The sequence below is a fragment of the Lissotriton vulgaris genome, chromosome 8 (genome assembly GCF_964263255.1).
Source record: "Lissotriton vulgaris chromosome 8, aLisVul1.2, whole genome shotgun sequence".
NCBI classification, from domain to species: domain Eukaryota; kingdom Metazoa; phylum Chordata; class Amphibia; order Caudata; family Salamandridae; genus Lissotriton; species Lissotriton vulgaris.
In genome coordinates this window covers 561,172,780-561,184,797 of record NC_141696.1, presented here as the reverse complement: position 1 = coordinate 561,184,797, position 12,018 = coordinate 561,172,780, and the positions used below count along the sequence as shown (strand labels likewise).

The 12,018-nt window shown below is 45.7% G+C and overlaps 1 pseudogene; it reads right to left on the bottom strand.

Annotated features, from left to right (window-relative positions):
• The window catches only part of LOC147697712 (uncharacterized), a 30,799-nt pseudogene extending 20,252 nt beyond the window's left edge, over nt 1–10,547 (bottom strand).
• Nucleotides 10,548–12,018: the final 1,471 nt, after the last annotated feature.

The following is a 12,018-nucleotide window of genomic DNA, read 5'->3' as shown; positions in this document are numbered from 1 at the left end:
TTTCTGACACTGAGATGAGTTTTGGATCATCCTAACTCACTGAGGTTCTAGATCTCTATGCACAGTTCTGTGGGAGAACGGAAACCCTGCTACATGGCGCCCGTACGTTGTTGGCCTTATATCATGACACTCGAGTAGTATATCATTCAAACCTTGACACCTTCATTCCCGTTTCCGGTAAACGGTGGTGTCGGAAAAACCTACCTATTTTTTAAATGGGTCTTTTCAAGCTTGAATTCTTCTAAAAACGGTTTCTTTGAATTACTACCCAGTTGTGCTACAAAGTGTTCTTTGTCTTTTTTCTCTTCCTGTGCTACCATGGCCGTGGACATACCGCAGCATAGCCGCGTCGCGGTTCGCGACCACTTGCGGGCATATAATGTCCCTGTGGAAGGCTTGGCTGTGGTTCTAGTGGTGAGTGCGGAACATGCGTACCCGTATGAATTGTTTTATTCCTGGGTGACATTTCCGGCAGTGGACGCTAATTCGGGTGTCTTCCATTCATACACTGCCTCGGCTGTACCAGCGGCTTATGCTCCGTACAGGGCACTGGAAGTACCTATCGATGCTTGGCAGCACGGAGTTTGGTTTGGTGGCGCCCTACCCCATTCTTTAACGGCTTCTAGGTTAGGTCCTTTATCCATTCCGGGCACAAATTGGCCCGCTTTGGGTGGATTTACTCCTCACCCTAATCGCGCTACTTGTAGTGTAGCTGACCTGCGGCGTCTTCATGACGTCGCGGTTGGAGTGATTAGGGCGCTTGTTCATTACGTTGGTCGTAATGTTCATGGCGCAGCATCCGCAGGTGCGCAGCTTCGAGCAGAACAGGCTGGTTTGAAAATCAGTCCTGTCTTGGTGAATTCCGTTATGGGCAAGAAGCCCCAGGATAAGGATGATTTTCCTTACTGGCTTGCCGAGAAATTCGACCAGCTGGAGGCTGTGTTTCCTAATACGACTCCGGGTGAAAAACACCGGATTCTTACGCTTAGTTTACCGAAAGATTTAGCCCCTGAACTTGCTGACTGTGAAACATGGGGTAAGACTTTTGCATACTCTCGGCCATCAGCGCGTGGGGGTCCACGCTGTTGGTAATTCGCTTGCTGATGAGGCAGCGAAGTCTGCGGTATCGAAATACTTAGTTGCAGCAGTCACGAGGTCCAAAAGCAAAATAGATGATGACATCTTGGCGGCTGTTGCTGCCACGGAGAAGGGAGGTAAATATCCTGTGGGGTTCCCTTCGAAGTACACATACCACTTAAGTCCCGATAAGGTTCCTTATGTGAAAATTCCTGAAGTTGGCGAACGTCTAGTTCCCAACTCGGATCGCAGAGCTTCTCTGATTACAGCGGCTCATGAAGGTGTGGCGTCTGCGCATGCGGGCGTCTCAGCCACTGTAACTCAGCTACAACAAAGGTTCTGGTGGCGGGGACTGTACAAACAGACGCGCGATTATGTCCTTATGTGTGACATTTGTCAGCAGATTAAGCCTTCTACTGCTGCGCGTCCGCCTCAGACACAGTTGTACATCTCTAATAAACCGCTTGGTTGCGTTTATTTGGATCACTGCGGTCCTTTTTCCTCTGATACTGCGTATAAATACATCTTAGTAGCAGTTGACTCATGCACACGCTTTGTGTGGGTATGGCCGCATCGAAGCGCTGATTCGCGGACTGTCATTAAGGATTTGCGTGTCTTTGTGGGAATCTTTGCCTGTGGTACTTTCCATTCGGACCAGGGTCCGGCTTTCGCCTCTAAGGCGTATAAGGATGCTATGGTTTCGTTGGGAGTCCAAGTCAAGTTTTCAAGTCCCTACAGGCCTGAGGGCAATAGTGTAGTAGAACGAATGAACCGCGACTTAAAGCAATCTTTGACAGCCCGAGTTATAGGCACTGGTAGAAACTGGCTGACCCACCTCTATGGCGTGCAGCGTGCGCTTAATAATCTCCCTAGAAGGTCTCTGGGTGGGCGGACCCCATACGAAATGGTCTTTGGTATCAAGATGTACGTTCATGACCTCGATGGTGCAGACTGCCAGGCCCATGCCGCGGCCTTTGACGTAGATGAACATTGCAATGTTTTACAGAATCTACAAAAGACCAGAGACAGTCTTGCTAAGGAACACTTGCCCTCCACGTCGGATGATGCGTTGCAGATCCCGGTAGTTGGCTGGCTACCCCAAGTTGGAGAACTGGTTCGAGAGAAGATCGATAACAAGAAAGAGTTTGGTCCCTCATATCGAGCACCGGTTCGAGTTCTTGGAGTGAAGGGCACAAGAACAGTCATTTTACCACCACTTCCAGGTCGTAAAGAAAACAGATTTATTTCTATTGACAATGTCAAGACACACAGGGTGGCCGATTCTTCATAGCATGACACCGGCTGTATCCTGTCCTTCCATGGTGAGGCACTCTGTGCTGGCTATTACATCTGGTGCAGAACAGGAGGTGTCCCTCGAGATGCCTGCTATATCCAGTCCTTTATTAAATACTATTCCTGTTACTAACATTGATGAATTGACCTATGCAGATCCTGCTAATTTATCTATGTCCGATTTACAAGCCCGTTTGGCTAACCAGTCCAGATTCTCTTTTGACTCTGATTCGGAACTTTCAAAGAAACCATCGACTATTGCAAAATATGCCACGTTGTTTAAAAAACATTTTCTAATTCCACCTTGGACATACGTTTGGCTGATACTATTTTCATTTTATCTTTTTATGTCAATTGGTTTTGTGTTGTATTTTTTCCGCCTGATCGATGGCCATTATGTGAAAGAAAGAACAGGAATTCGGTACCTTAATGGAACATTGGCCCCTCTTTCCTCCTCACATTCAGCACACAGACTAAAAAGAGACTTAAATACAGTAGAGATTACTGCTTGGCCTGTCCTTGATGGGATTGTGTGGGATGCGGTTAGGTTTCAGATACATGGCCCCACAGAAGTTATTAATGTTCCTAATGTGCTTGGAGTAAACATGGGAGATGTGATTAAGCAAGATATTCGTTCTGATGATTGGGATCTTCAGGCCGTAGAAGAATTGTTCTCTGATTTGAAATATTATGCGGCCTTTGATGCTGAGGAGTTGTACTTAGATTCTGTCAATTATGGTGATTTGTTTTGTTATCAACATTATGGGAATCACTTCTTGCACAAAACAAGTTCCAGGAGGGTTCCTGTGAACTACACACAGTGGGAACATTGTCCTGCTCCTTTACAGGGGAGCTCAAGTACATTTCTGAGGAAATTCTCTTATTTTACAGATTTTAATCAATCAAATCCTGAGTCGTTTTATTTTAAAGTGAAACAGAAATTCATGTCCAAAGTTAGACTTACCGATACAAAATTGCTGTATTCGAAGTCCTTTCTAGACAAGTTAGCTATAGATGGCTATGAGTTATGGAAGGAGGCTATTGACCTTAAATCGGTTTGGGGTACCAAAGATTGGCAGGTACAAGGCACTGAGGCTTTGCATCGTGCATGTCTCATCCCGAATCACATGTTGTTTTTAAATTCTACTATTTCCCAAACAACATGCTTTGGATTGGCTACATCTAAAAAATTAAATACACCTACTATCCCTGATTTGGAAGAATATTCAGGTTGGAGTAATTTCACTACATTGTCCATCAGTGGGATACGAGCACTTTTGCACAATTCCTCCTTTAATATTTCCAGTTTTGATCCAGAGGGGTGGCTTTTGTGGCAAAGAAGCTCTGATTCTTGCCAACGTCGTTTTTTGGGTTTGTCTGAAGGTTTTACACACATCAGGCCAGATCCCAGGTTTGAGACAGATCACACTGTTACTACTTATTCAGTAGGCAAATTGTGTCAGAACTGGTTACAACATTCCACTTTGGCTGCAGTTAAACTGCATCTGTCCCAGTTGAATGAGAACATAGAGCTAAATGATTTTATAAAAGGCCCGGCTAGGGGTAGATCTAAACGCTGGCTTTATGCTGTGTACAATGAAATTTGGAAATTTTCACAGATTGAGGCTGCTAAACGCCTGAGAGCTATTGATCAAGCAAATTTGGAAAAAGTGCTTGCAGTGGTCGATAACAGTATTAACATGCTTTCTTCCAGGATTTACACGTTGGATAATATTGTTTCTTCTGTTGTTGATATTGTACATGATGAAGTGTCCACGTTATACCATGGTCAAAATCAGTTACGTTCTGTAATGCAGTTTGCATGGACCCTACAGACACTTAAGGCTGGTCGAGTTCCCTGGAACTCGTTGAACGTTTCGTCCCTTTTCGCCCCTTTTAATCTGACTGAAAAGCAACGCATGCTTTCTATGCGTGATGCGTCATTTTCTATGTTACATATTGAAAAGCTAGAATCCTTACCTTTCTCTGTTGCTGAAACCACTACTGCCACATGGCTTATTCATGGATTAATTACATTACCATTTCCCTTATACAAATTTACTAATTGTATGCGGTATATTGCTATAGGATGATATGAACCACTAGGCAATGCATTCCTACATGAGGCATGGTCATTACCATACACATACAGATGTCTGAAGGATGGAAAAGAAGTGAATCTTAATGGTGAGGAATGCACACAGTCACCTGACCATTCATTAATATGCAGACACATTCAGTTACACGGTTCTTGTAATCAGGACCGCCCAAATTTAGCATGTGTTTTAAAAGGCACGCCAGTTCCAGCAGTAGTTCCCACGTTTACATTATTGACTAATGGTAGTTATTTGCTTTTAAACAACGAGTTATGTTGTGGGTTATTAATTGGTGTGGCTTATGTGGTAACTGTATCAGAGCGTGTGGTGTGTTGCAAGAATGTTCTATACCCACCCACGCATGGGTCTTCAGATGTCTCCATCTGGCCACGGATTCCAACATTGGAAGCGAAGTTCAATGGTTTAAGCAGAATAAGGGCCCTTTTGTCTCAAAAACAAGTGACCCTGAGTTCGGCCCGGGAAAATTATGTCCTTCACATAGCTAACACACGCACAGAGGTGCAGGCGCTTTTAAATACTGATTTGCCGTTTCATTTCTGTGAGCTGGTGCATCAGATCTTTAATGCATCTTCCACGACTGGGCTTGCACATTTTTTTAAATTGGTTAGCAGTGGCCTCGTGACTACATTTGAAAAAGTTTTTGGTATCATTCCCACGTTTTTCCACTCTATTTTTTCGAGTTTGTTTGGTGGACTACCTGTGTTACTGGCTGTAGCCGCTGGCATTTTGTTGGTGTTTTTCTTCATAAAACATGGATGCCCATCCTGCGCAAGAAGCCGTTCAACACCTCCTGACACTGTGCCGTAATCGGATGCTCAATTACTATGGAACATTGGCGCTTGCAGCATTAAGCACGGCTTATAGATTGTCATTTCGGTTCACCGACTTCACGTGTGTCCAACCTGTGTTTCACTGCCTGAGCTGCGAGTTCGATTGGGCCATTGATTTGTGCCTATGCTTGAGGTCTGCTCCTGATGTCGATTTTGATCAGCTAATGCGTCCCGTGGTGGCTCACGAGCTGATTTGTTCTGGCGACAGAGTTATGGCCTTGGCAGCGATAAATGGAGTGCTGGGCCAATGGGAGATCTCTGCAGCGGCGCATGCCTTTCTGACACACAGCGTTCTGGTGAACCCACCGAGTTGTCCTCTGACGTTACAGGAGGATCCGATGCTGGAGGAGCACGTATGTTCTTTCCCATTGCTGAATTGGATTGCTGAACTATTTTCGGATGATGGCAGTGATTTCATACTGGAGGCTGTTGCAACTTACTTTGCATATACTGTCCAATCGTGAGATGCCTGGGAGGATTGCTTTGTTATGGAATATGACTTTCCCCTTGCTGGATTGGAGGGATGAACTGTACTCAAATGATGGAGAGTTCAATCATGTGATGTCGCTGAAAATAACGTCAATGTGGCACATGACTTTGGATATCGGATAAGTGCCTTGTTTTTTCTCTTACAGACATTTGGATTAATGCGACCTGGTCCTACATTTTATAATTTTGAGACCTGGCGGATAACTTTTGGTTCGAAAGTTTTATTTTTAATTTTAGATTTGAGGCCACATTAGGCATTCATACATATTCATTCATACATATTTTTTAGCTTATTTTAGCTCAAGATTATTGAACTTTGCTTTCATTTTATGTATCTGATTTAGTATTGCCTTTTCCCTTATGTTTGACGGTGCTCGGATCAATGGGGGGGGTGTCATATGGATACTTCGTTACATATATTGCGTTAAGTTAGCATGAGTGTATTACATGTTTAAACAGCCGTTTTTTCTTCGGCTTCAGTTTTGCACACAACACCTACTTGTTGTTGTCGCTTTCAACCTAGAAGCGGTGATGTGATTTATTTGAGAATAATATGTTATCACTATGCTATCAGCTTTGCCTGGTACACTTGGTACAACTGTCTGCACACTGAGAGCTGCACACTCTAAGAATAACCTAACACAAGGTTGTTGGGAAGCCTGATCCTCGCACCACATTAGACATAACACTAATAATGTTGATGCCAACATTTTGGGCTCTACGCGGGTTTAAGATAGAGTTACACGGAATGAACGTAGACACTTGGTGCTGCGCATGAAGAGAGCTGGTAGCTGTTGATGTGATCTACTCCTACTGACATTTAGAGGTATGGGTCCGCCCTGCTAAAGCCCGAATGAGACCTTCTTAGATATAAAATAATATGCTAAATAGGGTGCGCGAAATATAGGTGATATAGATTTCTATAGATTTTGCATTGTAACATGCTATCACCTTTTGCTTACTATGGATTAGTGACTATGCTGCTAACTCTGATTTTTTTAATCTGCATTTTGGTATTATACAAGATACTGCGTTTGAGAACCTTGCATTGAATAATAAATATTTCAAACTTGCACGTGTGTTCTTTGACTCTCAGTTTTGGTTTGAAATGATTATATAACGAAAGAGTGTTCATGTGTTCCACGATTCCTGAGGTATTCTAAAGTTCATGTTCTGGTTTGTCTAAGACATGGATCATTCCATAATGAGCCATGAGACACTGTAGCTAGCTAGGTAAGGGGATTTCTGACACTGAGATGAGTTTTGGATCATCCTAACTCACTGAGGTTCTAGATCTCTATGCACAGTTCTGTGGGAGAACGGAAACCCTGCTACAGCGTCTGGTAGGGGGGTTTCCACTTAGAGGTGCGTTCACGGACTGGTAGGGTTCCCATTCTAAACTGAACATATAAGGCCCTATCTTTGGGTTTTCTAATGAAGTCCATGTAGGGTTCAAGCAAGGGTACGGTCTTATGCAGTCGACACTCGTCAGTGAGTCTACCCAAGTTATACACTCTAGATTCTTGGGTGTCGACCTACAGCCAGTAAGCCCGCTTGACTTCCAGTTTGGATATTGAAGCACCGGAATCCCACGCGACCCATAGGCTAATGGCCGTAAGAAATTCCTTCATTTTGGAGAGCCAGACAATTTTGTGAGACCCCTGCAAGTTCATGACTTCTTTAAGGCCGTCAGCGTAGCTCCCTAGCTCTGGTGTGCGCCACAGGCGAGCCCAATAGAGAAGCGGACGCAGAATTATAAGATCTTTGATAGATCTGCGTCCAAGATCGTATTGAATGGGCTTGCTAGGGGTACTCCTGGAGATAGACAAAAGCTCCTTGTAGAATTTGTTTTCGCCATTACGAGGGAGTCAACATTATTAAAACCCCAGAGCTCTGCCCCGTACAGTGCACTGCCTACTGCGTTAGCAGAATAGATCTCTAAGGCAGGAGCTATGGGTCTTGATACTGAGGATCTATGCTCCCTGCTTATGGCGCTCACAACCCGTTTATGGTTTAAAGCCATTTTTTCGATGTGAGGGTTCCACTTGAGTTGGTCGGATATCCTAATCCCAAGATAGTCGAACATTTTAACCCGCTCTAGTGGCTCTTCATTAAGAGTGAGCGTGCGATTGGCTTTCCTACTGGGATTAAAATAGAGGAGCTTGGTTTTAGAAGTGTTAATAACCAAGCCCCTTAAATTACAAAAGACACAAAACCGATCCAGCAATTTTTGGAGCCCCATGGGCGTTTTAGAGACTAGTAGCGTATCATCGGCAAAGAGCATGGCGGGAACTTTCACACCAGCCAAACTAGGGGTGTCAGCATCAATATCAGATAAATAGGAAACCACCCCATTAACAAATAAGGAAAAGAGGGTCGGCACCAAAACACATCCTTGGCAGACACCTCTGTTCACCGGGATTTTTTCAGTTATCTGCTCCTTCGTGCCTCACCAAATGCGTGCATATGTTCCTTCATGCATGCGGGCCAACAGGTGCAGAATGGGCAGAGGGAACCCCATCTCATGAAGAACCGCCCACAGGCACCCTCGGGAGACCAGGTCGAACGCGGTCTTCAGATCGAAGAAGGCCAAGTACAAACCACCCTTGCTAATCGAGACTGTCTTCCAATGAAGTAGTAACAACCTAAAAGCTTGATCTACAGTGCTTGTACAGGCCCTGAAACCCGCCTGGAAGGGGGAGATAATATTATTCTCCTCTGCCCAAGAGAGGATTCCTTCCAGAAGGACTCTGCCAACCACCTTCTGACCAGCATCGATCAAGCTGATCGGACGATAGTTGACAGGGTCACCTCTTGGCCCCTTCTTATAAATAGGAATCACTTCTTCCCCCCTCCATGAGCTTGGGACTAATGACCCAAGGAGGAGGGCATTAGTCAAGAGGGAGAAGATCGCCAGGGATGCCATCCTGGCCCGGTGCCTTGCCTTGGACAATTTTACTAATCGCAGACTCTACCTCACTCTGCCCTATAGGATCAATAGATGGGGGTGTATCGTATTGGGGTAATGTACATTCTGCTGTAACTTCGATGTTCTCAGGAACCCCTACCCCTGCGTACAGTTTCCTAAAGTGATCAAATCATTCCCTGTCCGTAATATGGTTAGGTAATGGATCTGTACCATCATCATTGTTTTTTCTTACTAGAGCCCAGAATCGTTCCCCGTTCCTGTTCTGACTGGCCAGTTTTAACTCTTCCCAGTGGGAATCATCCCAAGCTCTCTTTGCCACTAATAGTGCACGCCTGTACACGGCTCGGGCTGAGCGAACCTCAGTTGGATCTCGGGTTTTGATGGCACAAATCAATTTAGACTTAGCCACTCTGCATTCATGGTTATACCACCTGGCTGTGGGCTTCCTATGCTTCAACTGGCTTGCCCCACATCCATCAAGGAAGAGAGCGGCCATCCTGTCTATTGTCTCCTCATAGACCATGTTGACCTGGACAGAACCGGGATCATCAGTACAGAGTGCAGAAAGCTTCTCGGTCTGATCTCTTACAATTTCCCCCAGGGCATTTGTCTTTTGCTCATTGATGGCAAATTTATGCCATTTGATGAACCTTTTGCAATTCGAGGGTACTATTTCTCTAGTCGCCATTGTTAATCTATTGCTGGACAGGGGGTTCCCCACGGTTATCAGGTTGCACAGGCTAAGGGATAGAGGGTTATGGTCACTATGGATAGATGGAATAACTGCCATATCTGACACATATCTCCACAGTCTCTTATCTACCAGAACGTAGTCAAATCTGCTGGGGCAACTAACCCTATTATAGGTACACGCACCGGAGAAGTCAGACGGCGTGCACCCATTCACTGCTACCAGAGCATGCTCCAACACCAAGGCATTCATTTGGATAATAACAGGTGTCCACTTTTTAATCGGCGCAGTCGTCAATTGCGGGATTCCCCATCTCGCATCTTCCTCCAGTAAACCTACCGTGCCGTCGGCAGCCAACGGCTCAAATGTGCAGTTGAAGTCGCCAGCAATTAACAGCAAAGTATCTGGGGAGCAGTTACAAAGTGAGTCTGCAAGTAAGGCAATAGTTGGAGATTTACCACCCCCTGGTATACCTCTAGCATAGATGTTAAAAACTTCCAGGATCACTGGGGCTTGGGGAACCCGAATCATTAACCTCATCATGTCGTGGGAGATGTTAGGGGAGTAGGAGATCTTACAGTTTAACGAAATTTTAACCCAGACGAGCAAGCCACCAGACGGGTGACCCCGTCTAGAGGAAGTAGCTGGGACATGGAAGGTGGAATAGCCAGGCTTGTACACTGGTTCCAAACACCATGTTTACACAGGTCATACCTTCCTATTAGTTCATTCCAATCGGGAAGAGCTGTTTTATTCCCAAGACCTGCGACATTCCAAGAAACAACGCTCAAATCTCTACTCTTGCCATTGATGTATAGTGTAACAGGTTCAATCCCATGACCATCGGTGGAAATCAGGATGTTGGGGTTAGCGGAAACTATAAGCTCCTCAAGCCCAGCATTACCAATATCCAGCGAGGTAAAATGGTCCACCTTGATTCTTCTCTCACATGAGGTACGGTCGGTACCCTGGGCCTTGTGGTTATCTTCCCCGATTACCAGAAAAGAGGGCACTGGGAGTGGGTTGCCACAGTCTACATTTAACCTCTGTGGACTGCTAGTTTGGTTTTCTGCAGTCTTAGTTGAAACTATAGAAGGCCGAGAAAATCCTGGAGATTCCATGAGTCAATCGACAGCCTCCAGTGTGCTGTACCGATTGTAACAAGGGATGGGGGGTTGGGTAAACTGGGGGCCATACCATTCATCGCTACACTGACTACCGCCATGGTTAAGCCACCCTCCTCTGCGCTGTATCAAATTCCATCCCTCTACTCCCCCGCCACCTGGGATGAAGCAGTTCAAGTCCCTACCCACCTCATGCCTCCTCCCTCCCCAGGTATGGTTGGTATCCCTCAACCAACTGCCGTTATCCAGCTGCTCCCCGGGCATGTAAAAATAGGACAATGGTCTGGCCACAATCGCAGTACCGTTGGTTCCGGGTTTCCCCATGCAAATGTGCTCCACAGTACGAGGATCCTCAAAGGTCACTACAACACAATCCCCCTGCAATACTTTCCTATTAGGTGGGAGGGCCCACCCAGGGGGCTCTCTCAAACATCAAGATATTACTGCGGGTGTTGGGTGGTAATGGGTGGATGTTTGCTAGCCAATGGCATACCTTATTTTTAAGCGCCCGGAAAGGTTCTAAAGATGTCAGAACCAATTTCGGTACCCCTGTCAAAACGATTACAAAGCGACAGGCTTCTGGTGGTAAATTGATATTTTGACGCTTCTGGCTCTTAGCAGGATGGGATGAGTCCGATTTTGGAGTGGGGGCAGCGTGACTATTCATCTTAGTTTGGTTAGTGGGCTCAGTTAATGCGTGGGGCTGGACACCCCCTTTTTTGGACTCAGGATTGGGGCAGGTCGGCAGTGGAGTCTTAGGTGTGTTATTCTTTGCTACTGCTGTTCGTTTGTTAACTTGTTGGGGGTTACTAGCTGGGGCAATTGCATGGGTTGCCATATTAGCACGGTGTGTTGCCTGGGGTCTTAGGTCTTTATGTAATTCCTGAAGCAATTTTTCTATTCCATGAAGCCTAGCTTCTAGGGGAGCAAGTAGGGTTTTAATAACATTAGTCAGGGCGTGGGCTAAGGGCTCATCTCCTCCAGCTGAGCCTCCTAGTCTATCAGCTCCCCACCTGTCAATTATAGGGCTATCTTCAAGGATAACAGCCATGATGTTATCCAGGATGGTGTCATCGAGTATACTCAATGGTAATCGTAAGGCCTCGTGTCGGGTCTCCTCAATCCAAGTGTTGCTCCCATTAGGTACTCTATTAAGTTCCCTCACCTCTTCTATGCTGTTTCTCTCACTAGTGGGAATGCCAGTGCTTCCGAGTTTTACTCCACTGGCATTCTTGGTGTTGGGGATAATGGTCTTGGGCTGCCTACATTTAGGGATAGCCCCCTTCCGCTTCCCCCTCTTTCGAATAGTGGAGTTATCGTTTTTGGGGTCAGCCAAAGTGGCTGATGGGCTAGAGTCAGATTGGGTTTGGGACAGGGACTGGGCGTCAGGAGGTGTAAGGTCCAGTGCTGCTGCTGACTGGCTACAGGTAACATTATGGAGCTCAGCATGGATCAGTGCAGAATTAGT